General features: G+C 38.5%; 1 long non-coding RNA gene across 1 annotated transcript; it reads right to left on the bottom strand.

Moving 5' to 3' along the window:
- Nucleotides 1-3,080: 3,080 nt before the first annotated feature.
- LOC118156084 lies at nt 3,081-8,917 on the bottom strand. The gene is made up of 3 exons (XR_004746143.1): nt 8,810-8,917; nt 7,830-7,989; nt 3,081-4,153 (listed from the first exon to the last, which is right to left on the bottom strand). It is a non-coding gene; the product is annotated as an uncharacterized LOC118156084 (long non-coding RNA).
- Between the last annotated feature and the right edge of the window lie 4,359 nt (nt 8,918-13,276).

Genomic DNA, 13,276 nt, shown 5'->3' with positions numbered 1-13,276 from the left:
TTCCAGTGACTAACAACCCGTTCAGTAAAGAAGTTCTTCCTAATATCTAACCTAAACTTCCCCTGGCACAACTTTAGCCCATCCCCCCTCGTCCTGTCACCAGGCACGTGGGAGAATAGACCAACCCCCACCTCGCTACAGCCTCCCTTGAGGTACCTGTAGAGAGCGATAAGGTCACCCCTGAGCCTCCTCTTCTCCAGGCTAAACAGTCCCAGCTCCCTCAGCTGCTCCTCATAAGACTTGTTCTCCAGACTTGTTCTTGTTTGACATAGGAACAGATTTTTGCTGGGGACATGAAATTTTGGCAAAATTTGGCCAAATTGCAAGACCATTAAAAAATCAGTTTGTATATGCTAAGAAGACATTTTTCAGGATTCATGGATTCTTTCTTTACCTATTTTATCCTCACTGAGCTTGATACAGAATAGATTAAGCAGGACCTTCCTTGCAACAGTAACTTTAATCAAAGATGTCAGAAAAGGTGTTTGGAAGCACACCTGGAGCACACCTACTCAGCATGACTGGAAACCCAGCTGGGAGAGGAAACCAGCCAAGGAACAAGGAGGTGGGAGCTGGGGCTCAGGAAGAGCCTGCACCTGGGATGAAGAGTGCAGAAAATAAGACCAGTGAAGGCTGGCAACTCAAAATTGTGTGGAGATGTCTCAAAGACAGACAGGAGCAACCAGGTGAACCAGAGCCAGGAACAGGAAAGGAAAAAGTGTATGACACTGTCTTCTATGATGGAATGGAACTGAAGAGATCTCACCCACCCTTAAAAAGTTTAATCCCTGTTTATGATTAGACTGAGTGCCAACACAATGCTAAGCAATAGGATTTTTGTTTTGTTTTAATTTGCTTTGTTTTTAATTTTAATTTTGTTTTGTTTTAATTAGGCAATTTCATAAGTGCATTAAAAGGACATTATTATTGACCTTAATAACGTCAGGAAAATGCCCTTGAGTATACAACAGTGACACAGAATTATACTGCCTTCATTTTGCCATTTATTGTGTCTTTATTTGACTTTATAACCCCTGCAATGCTTTTTCACAGTCGGTGTGTTTTTTTGTGTGTGCACCTGCAAACATCCAGAGATATTCAGAAGTGCAGATTTTATTTGGGCAGACGCAGAAATATCCTCCCTCTACCTGCCAGGGGAGACAGCAAACAGGCTGCACCCCAAGTTCCACCACTGGGCTCACGCAGTTTGGAGACAAAAAATAAAAGCACTGTGGATAAAACATCTCCCACGTGACTGGCCCCTTTAGAGCTTCATCTAAAATCCAATCTAGTCTTTGAAAAAGCATCACTTTATAGCCCTTTCACTAGGATTCATTTCAATTAGCTTTGGATCAGGTCATTAGTAATATTTTATTCAGCCAGGTGGCATTTTTTTTTACCAATGCAGATCCATTGAATAGCCATTGAGCAGGCTGTACAGGGAAAAGGGGCCGTGCTGTAAATCTAAACTTACTCAGAGACTTTTTTTCTTTGGATCTTTCACATTCCTGCTGAAGCTTTCATCTCTTCACAAAGGGTGCAGTGCTCCCCATTTTGCTATTGAAAGTCAGGAATGAGTTTACCAGTGTGGTCTTGACAGGTTTTATTTCTGGGGAGTTAATGGCTGTTAAAGGCAGTACACAGCTGTAGGTGCCTGTTGCTACTAGTTTTGGGAAGTAATATTTTAGGGATCGTGTAAACATGAGCTTAGTTGAAACACATATAACTTTTTCTCTGAAGTCAATGGTATGTTAGCCCAGTTGCACAGAATACTGTGTTCATGATACAGTACTTTGGGGAATAGTTGTTAGCCACTTCCTTACCCTGATTAAAATTTGTAAGCTATACAATTTTTTACTGTCCCAAATTCACTGCCACAGGATGGATTTTGGTGGAGATCTAGCTCTGTGCTTAGTGGACAATTCAGAAAACACCTGCACATACTCATCTCCCCCTTCTCTCCACTCAGGTTTTGTGGAAGAAGTAAGATACACATCTTGTCCCAGCACAGTAGCTGCAAAATCTAGAGGAAAATGATGCTTGGAGGATGCCTTTAGCCTCTGTGTGCAGGGGGAAGCTTGCCCAACAGCAACAAGATAACAACACAGCATGCTGTACTACCATCTAGCCCATGCAGGATGCTGCAGAGAGCGCTGCAGATTTAGCTAGAAGGATATTAATGATCGGGACCTGCCATTTTCAACCTGTGGTTGAAAAATCCCTGCAGAGTAAGAGCAACTTCTAAAGGGTCTGTGAAAGGTCACACAGGGAAGCAAGCCTGTTGTCAATACAGTTACCTCTGCTAGATAACAGGGTGCACAACTGCTGGAAAATATTTAGGGGACTGCAATTGGAAAAGGTTGAAAATACACTTATTTAAACAGATTAAATAATACCGCTGCTTCCACAACAAAACAAAACCCACAAAAGTGCTGTGAAAGAGGACAGCAGTGCACTCACTGAGAGCAAAAGTAACTGCCAGGATAGATAAAGTCAAATGAGTCACCTCTGCAGTCTGTGCTGGGCCAGAAACTAATAGTCCATATTTCCTAGTGCCTTTGAGTGCCACACCATCACACTGCATTGGTGTTGATTCCTGTTTAAAGATATCAGCTGTGGCCTCCTCACTTTCTGGACATTTTTAATGAGAGTCATGAGGGCAATATAATTCTGTAGGAAATTTGCGTACAGCAAGAGAATTTTCTGACGCCATCAGTACTAGCATGTTCTTCATGAAGGCAGGTCTTTCTAGCGTTGCTGTAGCAGGCGCTTTTCCTTCTGATTCTGGAAGAAATGCAAGTCACTAAACCTCTTCAGAAGGCACTGGGATGGCAATGAATGCTGTGTGATAAAAACATCATTGCTTTTTTCGGAAAGGCAATGGCTGCACTCTGTGCCATCTAACTCTCTGTCACCAGTAGGAGCATCTATTCCTGGGTTGTGCTACCTGATACCTGGCAACTCCATGGCTGTGTGAAGGATGTATGTGATAGATATCAGAGAAGGAGCTATACACCCAGCTGAGATGTTGCACCAGGGAGAAGGTGAACTTAACGGGGATAGCTTTTATTGCCCAGTTCAAAAGCTGGCTATGATTTTACCTGGCTCTATCAAACCTCTCCAGCATAGCCCTAGCTGATTCTTAGCTAGCAGTAGTATATTTTCTGTTCTATATTGGAAGTAATGCATGGAGAGAGAAGTGGGTAAGTGGCTGTGAAGTTGGCATCATGTCTATGCTGCTGTGCACATTTGAGGTTCACAAGTACAGTCCTGCCATTGACACAAGGCCACAGAGTGAACTCATGCCAGGAGACCAGGAGATAGGGTTTTTTGAGCCTCCTTCAGCAAAGCTATCCTCAACAACACCATGCTCAGCAGCAGAGACTGAAAATATCCTTTGGTCACTACACAACACCTGCAGGCTTGGGACAGCCCAGATAGTGGTTCACATCCAGTCTTTCTGCATACAAAAATAAATAAACAATCATACAATTCTAAAAGTGGCATTTTTATAAATATCCAAGACAGATGCTTTATCTGTTTTGTAGCAGTGTCATCTAGCTTATATAAGTAGGTAGAAATGTCAGCATCAGAAATTTCCAAACAAAGGTATTTTGTGACACTTTATTGGACAAAAGTGTCCAATGTCAATTGGACATTTCCCCTGGCTCCGAGTTTAGTTACATTTTAGTTACATTGAGTTTAGTTACATTTTTGAGTGTCATTCAGTTGAACTGCAGAGAGAAAGATTAATACTTCTAAAGTGCTATGCCTAAGCCTCTGTTTTGAAAGGGCCACTGTAACTGTCAATGAAATACCTAGGGAACAGTAAGAACAGATAACTTATTGTCAAAATTAAGCAGCCCTTGCCATGGGAAAAAAAATATTTTTACCTCTCCAAGCAGACAGATAAGGCTTAATGGAAAATCACAATCCCATATAAACTTAATAAGCCTGAACAGATAATGATGAAGATAAAGATAATCACAATAGAGAAATGCTCTGTTCCCATGGCAAAACCAGCCTGGGTGGGATGACCATGGCACCAGTTCCTGCTGAAGTCAGCAGCAGGGAAGCCTTTCCCTGAAGGATGCTGGGCCTTGAGGTGCATCATCTCACAGCTCTGGAGAATTATCAGCTCCTCAGGCATGCCCTGAAACAGAGCAGTTTGTGCTCAGCCAGCTCACAATCTGGTTGTCTGTACTCAACCAGCTCACAGTCCTCCACTTCCACCCACCACAGTGAGAACAAGAGTTTACAGTTCAAGTTATAAAACTTCATGTTTCTGACAAGTATTTCCCAGAATAATGCCTGGGGCCCTGCCACTTGGCATCCTCAGGTGCACACTCCAGTGAAAACAATTAATAGGTCTATGAGAAGAAAGAGAGATAAAATCTTTTTAAAACATTTTTTTTTTTTTTTTTTTTTTTTTTAAGGTGCCAGTACCTAGCTCCTTATTTTATTCGATTACATAACAAACAAGGTATGAGGTTTAAAGACTAGACCAATGGTCCATCAAAAACAACCATTCAATAAGTCTGCTTCCCTGTTTGCTGCATGGGACTCTTGTCAGCTCCATCATTTATTTTTATTTTTATTTTTTTTTACCTTGTTGCCAGTCATGAGAAGAAATAATGGTGTTTTTGAGAAAGCTCTTCCTCACCGCTGTTAGAGACAAAGCTTTTGTGTGAAATTTTACAAATCTTTGGCATAGGAAGGTGAATTTCTTACAGAAGTAAACAGTAGTTTGTCACGTCATTTTTCTTATGACTAAATTTTCTTTGAATGCTGACTATGTATTGGTATAGGTTCGTGAAAGCTGCTAACAGTAGAACATTTCCTCATCCAAAGTGAAGAGTGTAGACACACAGAATAACTAGTAGCTACAGCGATGCAAACATAATTTTATCTTGTCCTGTATAAACTCTTCCAGAAAACAAGAATTCTATGTTTTGATACTTGATCCCTTCACTTTGGACTCTTTCCACTTACAGCCAAAACCAAATACATTTCAAGTTTTCCTTAGAGAGGAAAACTTATTCTCTCTTTCAAGTCACACCAAAAATATAGATGATCCAGTTACCACTGTATTCTTTAAAGCTGCTCAGTCAGAAATCAGCTGGGGAAAGCAGGATGCAAAAATGACATTCTGGATCAAATACATAATTAAAGGGTACTAAATACAGCTGGTTATAATTTTTTCAAAGGAAAAGGATGCTTTATATTCTTCTGTAAACCAACATTTTTCACTATTTTCATGTTATTAAAATTTTTATTTTTTAAATGTCTCGCATATTTTTAATACAGCTGTTTCTACCAAAACAGCTAGGAACAACTAAGAAAAAATAACTGAAGCCAGCTTCCACAAGAAATTACTTTATAAGTATGATTTTCTTTGTGGTATGTAACTACTCTCCCCTGACACTGCTACTTTATTTGAGAAAATTTAAGTTTTTCTCTGGAAGTTTTTTACCAAAAGGTGTCTGCTCCCCCCATACCTGTAAAGTAATAACTGCTTTGTGATTAGGGCAATAATCTGTACTTAATTTGACATAATCTTGCAGAGTTTATTTATAATTTTGGAGTGACTATTGGTACTTTCATTTAGCAAAAGCTCTACGTTTAACTCTACTCTTCTGGTTGTTATTTGATTACCATTTTTATAAAGACATGAAAAGAAACCTATTTTTCCCTCTCCCAAATATGAGAATATATTTGAACTCTGCAAAATTAAACCACTTTAACATTTAAAAAATACGAACCTTTCTCTCTTTCAGATCCTAAAGAAAATGAAAACACATAGAATCTATTTTTCAAGGGAAACAAGCATTTGTTACATCCCCTGTCAGTTTAAATCAATTTAGAGTAACTGTACATGCATTTCCATTGCTGCTATTGTATTATTTTTATTTGATCACATAGCAGCTTTTCCCCTTCAAAGGCTTAACAACTTCCAATAGTAATCAGGAATAAGTAACTTTAGAACTTTCTCATAGAGTTTCAACTCTGATTTTTCTTCCACTTCTGACCTTCCTCTAAGCTTCCTCCCACCAGAAAGAGATGGGGTATGTGTGTGTGAATGGCATTAATTAATTTATCTATCATACACATTGGTGGACAGTGTGTCCCCTGAATGTTTCTTTGTTAGGAATAAGTGTCTCATCTATCTCATACAGATCAACCGACATACACAGTTAAAGCCAAACTGTAATGACCACTGTGATCTGAAGGCACACAATGTGATGTCCAGGGAATGCATCCAGACATGGCTTGTTCAGCATGAGTGTACACACCTCCTTGCCTCCTGTAAGCTATCTTCCGTCATAAAAATCTTTCTCTGGTGAGTCAGTAATGGTTTTGACCAATTTTCATAACTGTTGCCTTTGGGAGGGGGACAAAGAAACCATCGAGGGCAGGACCAATAAAAACAAAGATGCAGGGGGGACAGGGCAATGGTATTTTTCAGAAAAGTCTCCTGGCCCACCCTAGAAAATGGGCCACAGGAGGTTATCTCCCTCAGCAAGTGCTTTCCTCCCATAAAGGACACTTAAAAGCTCTTTGGGGATCCTCAGGCTAATTAATATCCCAGGCTACTTCTTGATGTAAACACAGCTCAGTCCCTACCATCTACACTCTGTGCTTGTTCATATGCTGCAGTAATAAGACAGTGATAGTAAGATTTACAAAGGTGAAAATAGAGAAGTAAGCAAATTTACTAAATGCTTTTTCAATCTTTCCCTGGGTACAATATTCAAACTATGAAGTTTTCTTTGTTCTCCTTTACCTCTGGTTGCTGCTTGGGTTTTCTGTGTTTAGATCTCTCAAAACTCATGTTCTGCAACTTCATTGCAACACCAACCAAGTAAATTGTTTTTATTAATTCTTTCACTTAAGAAACATATATTCACATTAATTGAAGTGCTGATTACAATCTTAAGTTGTTTTAGAACAAATTCCTGGTAGAATTTCTTTTAATAAATTTAGAACTGTTTTTTGTTAGAAATAAATTTAACTATGAAAACATGAAGTCACTTGCAAATGTTTTATGCTGTTTTGACTGAAGTGTCACTTCTTAACCTGAAAGTCAATTAGTGCCATCTTGGCATTAATGTAATTTTGATTTCCTTCACTCTGAAATATTATTTCATAATTTGTTGCCACTTTGGTAGGATACAAGTTATTTGCACAGCTCTAGCTGTAGCCTTTGTAGCATGTGTGAGTCTGTGTGTTAATCCATAAATGTTCCTCTATTCTGGGAACTCGATCTTGGATCAAATCACAGAAATTCACATTGCTGAGTACATGACAACTAGAATAATTACATTTATGCTAAGCTTCAAATTAATTTGAAAACAAACAAACAAACAAAACATCATTATGTATTATTGCATTATAGGAAAAGAGTTATCCAGTTCTACCCCAACATTTAGATCCAAATCTCATGATTAACCCATACAGTAGGATGAAATATTAAATGCTGAACATTTTGTTTGTTTGTTTTATGGTCTTCTTTTGCTATGAAGTTAGAAAAAAAAGTAAGTATATCTTGCATCTAGTGTTTCACAATGAAAAAGGACGTTCTCCAATAGAGCCAAACCAAACCTGTTATAACAGAGGCACAAAACAAACAAAAAAGCTGCTGAGGAAATGTGCATTAAGGAACATTTACCAGAAAAATGGTGCATCTTTTGCTTTGTAGGCACCAAAAGCAGAATTCTTCTTCCCAGGTTGCAGAGATTAATTGTCTCTGTCTGATTTGGTGATCTACTGTGGATCCTTTATGGACAGCGGAGAGAAATACAGTTGCAGAGAAAAATTTTATGCATTACCCTTTAAGAGTTACTGTACTTCAATAATACTGTTTTCTTGCTGTTGACTAGGTGGTCAGGTGGTCAGTCCCAATGTGTGCCTCTAGGCTGTAGAAAATTTAGATGTCTAAACATGGACAGATGAAGACCATCCCAGATGACTGCATATCACAGCAGAGTTCTAATTCAAACAATCAAAACTTAAGCAGGAATTAAGTCTTTAGACTTAGCATTTTGTCTTAGTATCTCCAAATATCATTATCTGAAGACTCTATTATAGAGGAATCTGGCTTCTAGTCAAACGATACACTGCCAGCCTTATTGTGTCCCGTGTTGAGAATTGCTAATTAACACCAGAAATAATTAATAGCAGGTCTTTACAGTCTCAGATAGATTAGGACAAAACTGTGTAAGTGTGATATTCATATTAAACTTCTTCAGAGTTGAAAAGTTCTGCCCAGCTCTGTTTTCCCCTCTCTCAGGTATAGAATAAGCATCCTAAAGTTCAGCAATTGATACAACAGAGTTCAGAGTGTCCTTTAGTATATGTGACATCAAACAAAGCAGCAGAGTCCTCTGGAAATGAAAGCATTTCTCTAGTACTGGAAGAAATGTTGGGAAAGTCAGTGCTTGGAAGTGGAACAAGAGAACTAAATAAGCTAAAAGAAATGAAGTTATCCAAACATGACAAGAAATGAACATGAGGGATATTCACTAAGCTGATGAAAAGCAATACAGAAAAGCTGATTGTCAAATTTAACTAATCAGTAGGCAAGCATTTGAGTGGAGGTTCTCTAAACAGCAAGTATCTGTTGAAAGAGTATTTAAACTTCACAGCATTGCTGAAATCCCTTCACATTAGCCAAGGTAGTTTGGCACTCTGAGCTGTACAGAGTGCAGAATTTTCAGTGTTAGCACTGAATTTTCTGGCTTTTGTGAGTTCCACTATTACTGTAGATTATTTTTCCCTCCATACATACACGCAGATTGTTTCTACTCACAGAGCTGCAACAAGTGAAGAGCTGACTGGCTGGTCTGGCAGTTTTCTGCTATATACTTTGTGCAGCTACTGAATGCATTCATGTTTTGCACGCAGCAGCCCTTGCGTGCAATAAGGAAAACATACAGACAGTAAAAAAATGCAGTCAGAGCAACGAGCTTTGTCTATTGCCTGGGAATGTATGCAAAGTGGAGGGGGATTGTGAGGAACCTAACTATGACTACTGCTTGTGAATGAATATAAATTTTGTGTCTGGTTGACCATCTCGTAATTGCTGCTGAATTTTTATTTTTATTTTTCTCCATTGAAGCTGACTTTTGAAGCTGGTTCTTCTTGTGCAGCCCACGTGGAGCTGGTGCCTGCTAGGAGGCAATTAACAAGAATTAATACAGGTGCTCCACTTGGCTCCCATCCATGGTAGTCAGCAACGCAGCTCCTTACCCTCAATGCCAACCTAAGAACATTCCTCTGGCAAGGATGCACACTGCTGTGCAACATGATTGAAACTTACAGAAAACAAGATTTTTGTCTGTTTTTTTTACTTAAAGCTGAGTTTTTATTGTAGTTACTATCTCTGCATAATGGGTAAGAGCGCTTCGCTTATTGGCCTTGTTGCTGATGATAGTAGTGATCTGAAAAGTAGTTATAGTCATTGTATATTTAGTGTCTCTGGGAGCCAGAGATGAAAAAGTAATGACTTATACAAGTTTCAGTTCCAGTTAATGCAAGTCAGTCACAGGATAAACAGACTTACCATGCCAGTAATTCTGAGATGAATTGCTAAGGTGAACAAAATGAATTTTGAGTTTAGCAGCATCACCATCTGTGTTTAGCACAAACACCTCATGCTTATGCTATCATTACCCCATTTTAAAGTGGCTTAAGAGATGAACACATAGATGGAGAAGCTGAAGCAAAGCAAGGCACAGTGACTTCCAAAATCATTAATGAAATTCACTGAGAAAGCTAGGAATGAAAACCAAGCCTCATGAGCTATAATCCTCCATCTTTTCATAACACCCCCCCACTTTATAGGCCTTCCATTTTCATCACCTGTTTATTGACTTGTTTTTCCAATGACCAGTGACCATATACACAAAAACAGTTCACTCAACAGAAGCCCTTGACTCTTCTAAGTGCAAGAACTGGAGACCTGGCAGCTGTTGAAGAGCTGAACTTCATTACGTAGGTAAGGTTGTGAATAAATTTATTGAATTTTTTCTATATATTTATGGGTACCTTGTAAATACAACTGAGGTCCCTAGGGCTAACACAAATACTGGGAGTGCTACAATTACTGGGTTGCTTATAATCTCTGATTCTTCAAAATGTTACTGCATGGAAACTGAGCACAGCTGTTGAAGTGTGTGGGTCTTCTCAGTCACTTGTGCATGCACAAGTCCAAATTCAGCCCCCTCCTACAACAGCATCACCATTCTGTACTTCAAGATACACGTTAGCTATGCCAAATCACAGACAATGATAAAAGATGAACAAGAATTAGAATTTGTGTAAGAACTACCTTAACCCTGAGAGTAATTTTCCAGCATACGGAATTCCATACAGCATACAGAATCAGATGATGCAGTGGGCACTTCTCATTTCTCACTCTTCTTCCTTAGCTGTATGTAAGCTACAGAACAGAGTTTCATTAAAGCAATGGATATACCAGAGACCATTGGCAGAGAAGAACTATATTTCTTGAGGCTGCAAGAAAAACAGCAGGTCATCCTTCAAAAATATTTTAAAATTAAACTGTAGAAAAGTCTGACTTACACTCATTTTGTGAAATTTAAAGACGACTATTTCTATCTCTACACCTACATATATGTTCCCACAGAAAATACTGTACTAATTTAGAGTAGAAGAACACAGAGGACTGAGATTCATACCTTAAAACACAATAAAAATAGTAATATTCAGAGATATAGAAAGTGCAGAGTGAAAAAAGAGATTCAGGGGTGGTGGTGGTGTATAGATTCACAAAATCCACCAAAATTTTGGCTTGTGAGGAGAGTTTCAGAGCTGTTGCTACAGCTTGAAAGGATAATAAACAAACTGGAGTTATCCTCTGTAATAGGAGCGAAGCTGGGTTAACATAAATCAGAATTAAAACTGCTATGTAATTTGATATACAAACATATAACTGATAGGCTTTATTAAAACATTATATTAAGTCTAGAAGAAGAAAAAAAAAAGTATCATAAAAATTAAGTAGGATTTGCCATCCTGTCACAGTCTATTTTGTTTATGACACAACACCCACTGCTCTAAGTTTATTTTTTGTTACTCTTTGCATCTTTATGTTTTTAAATTCCAGATTCAGTACGTTTAGGTACAAAAAGGGCTTTAAAGAAAACTTTTTCTAGGATGTCTGCATGCTTACATTCTGAGTAAAGAAGTCAGTAGCTTTTCTACCAATATTAGCTATATTACTCCCTCCAGCCAAACCCATAAACTAAAATCCCTGCAGCATTAGAGTTTGGTTTTCCCCCCTTCCCCGTCTCTTTTGGCATTCATGGCATTTTATCTGTATTCTTCCCAGGTTTTCCACAGACACGCTGGAAGGCATTGAGGAAGTCATCTCATAGGGGACACTTCCAATTTAAAATATGCAAATAACTCATTTCTTTCATGCACTGCAGTCCAATAACAAAAAGCACATAAAAAAGCAAGTTGTTATAATAAGGAAAAGTTCCTTATGCACTGCTGTTAGCTAAAAGAAATCATACCTATGCTGTCTTTCTGATCCTATTTCAGACTATCCACTGTTCATAGTCTTTTAGTTTAGTTTCAGGAAAAAAAAAAAAAAAAGAAAAAAAAAAAAGAAAAAAAAAAAAAGGAGTAAAGGTGAAGCAGTAGCTTTGGGCTTCTATTACAAGATCAAAAGCCCTACTGTCAAATATCAAATATCACCAAATGCTGACCTAGTATATATTTACTATCCAAATTCAAATCTGTTCAGAAAACAGTAGGGAAAGAATATTGTCCTGGCAAGTTTTTGTACTGAAGCAGGTACCTTATGTCCTCTTATGGCTGTTAGAAAGCTGGAATAAGGTGTTCTGGGTAATTTGGGAAAACAAAGTCACGGGACCACATCTGCTCTGAATCAAAGTGGTACTGCAGGTGATAAAGTCAGACACAGATGTGGCATTAATTGCTGTAGTATTATGGCCTAATATGCTGCATAGCATAAACTGCATGAGACTACACCTGTTTTTATATCTGCCATATAACAGGGCCCAATGATAAGGTCTACTGCACACAGGATTTTACTTCAATCTGCTGGTGGGAACCTACAGTTTGTTCAATGTGGCCTTCAAAGGCAATCTTTCCTCAAAGGCAATGACTTTCTCCAGCCACTACTAAACAGAATTTGCAGCTTTGGGAAGTGCTCAACTGCATCAAATAGTCACAGACTGAATTGAAAAAGACAACAACAACAACAAAAAGCAAATAAGTTTCCTAAGTTTTGAATGTCTAACATGGAAATTTTAAACTCTACTATTTTGTTAATGTTACTAAAGAAGACCTAGGAGCTCCAACCTGAAATCTTTTGTCGTGCAGCTAACATAACAGAGGGAAATCTCGCACCCAAAGCCCAACCCCAGTAGGGTTCAACACAGAGAGCAAACACCAAGAAAAATATTGCCTGCCTCTGCTCATTGCAAAACTGCTTTCTGTGTAGCCATCTAGTGGAAAGCAACTGCAATGTTCCCAATTAGAAAAAGGAAGGGAAAAAAAAAAAAAAAAAAAAAAAAGAGGGAGGGGGGATTATTGCAGGCATTCAAAAGGTCTCAGTATAAATATTCAGTAAATCAAAAGGGACAGCTGTGTCTTGCTGAAAAGTCTTACTAAAATATAATTTGCAGTTGCACAGTAAGAGTTTTATAAGTCTGCCTCCTGTCTTTAAGAAAACATAATAAAGGATTCCGAAAGTTCAATTACACTGAATGAGTCTGGTTTTTCCAAAGTCTTTCACTTTGTCACACAGCAAAGGGAGCCTGACAAGAATGATGAGCCACTGCTAGCTCTTGGCTAGCTATACTGATCTCTCACTATACCTCATAAAGAAACAGGATCCACTCATTAGCAGAAAGGAAACAGGTATTACAATGGCCCCCAGTAGAGCCCTCAAGGTACAAATCTGACAGTGATCCCATTGTCAGACTCTTATCATCAAAATGTTTTTATTCTCATTCATTACCAAATCTTTAGGGGCACAGACAAGAAAACAAGGAAGAAATGGCTCCCTTCTGTACTGCTCTGAAGAATACTAGACCATGCTGAACAATTTAAGCCAAGAGCTGTATACTTTTTGATATGCTTTTTAATTCTCAGAAATTGGTTTTGTTGTTTTTAAGCAACGGTGACTTTTCCTTTTAATAGATAGCCGTTTTCAGGAGAAACTGTCCACAAAGCCACAGAATGGGACACAAATACATGTTACTTTCAAGTGGAGAAAGTA

This window comes from Oxyura jamaicensis, chromosome 1 (assembly GCF_011077185.1).
Source record: "Oxyura jamaicensis isolate SHBP4307 breed ruddy duck chromosome 1, BPBGC_Ojam_1.0, whole genome shotgun sequence".
Taxonomy (NCBI): Eukaryota; Metazoa; Chordata; class Aves; order Anseriformes; family Anatidae; genus Oxyura; species Oxyura jamaicensis.
This window is presented reverse-complemented; position numbering and strand designations above follow the sequence as displayed.